Here is a 321-nt window from a genome sequence, read left to right as displayed (position 1 = left end):
ATAGGTTTCTCAAGAGGCAGGTCAGGGGGTCTGGTATTCCCATCTCTTTCAGAATTTTCCACAGTTTATTGTGATCCACACAGTCATAGGCTTTGGCAGAAAGCCAAAAGGCTTTAGTCAACAAAGCAGAAATAGATGTTTTTCTGGAACTCTCTTACTTTTTCAATGATCCAGCAGATATTGGCAATTTGATCTCTGGTTCCTCTGCCTTTTCTAAAACCAGCTTGAACATCTGGAAGTTCACAGTTCACATATTGCTGAAGCCTGGCTTGGAGAATTTTGAGCATTACTTTACTAGCGTGTGAGATGAGTGCAATTGTG

Source organism: Bison bison, unplaced genomic scaffold, assembly GCF_000754665.1.
Source record: "Bison bison bison isolate TAMUID 2011002044 unplaced genomic scaffold, Bison_UMD1.0 scf7180017864163, whole genome shotgun sequence".
In the NCBI taxonomy this organism is placed as follows: domain Eukaryota; kingdom Metazoa; phylum Chordata; class Mammalia; order Artiodactyla; family Bovidae; genus Bison; species Bison bison.
This window is presented reverse-complemented; position numbering follows the sequence as displayed.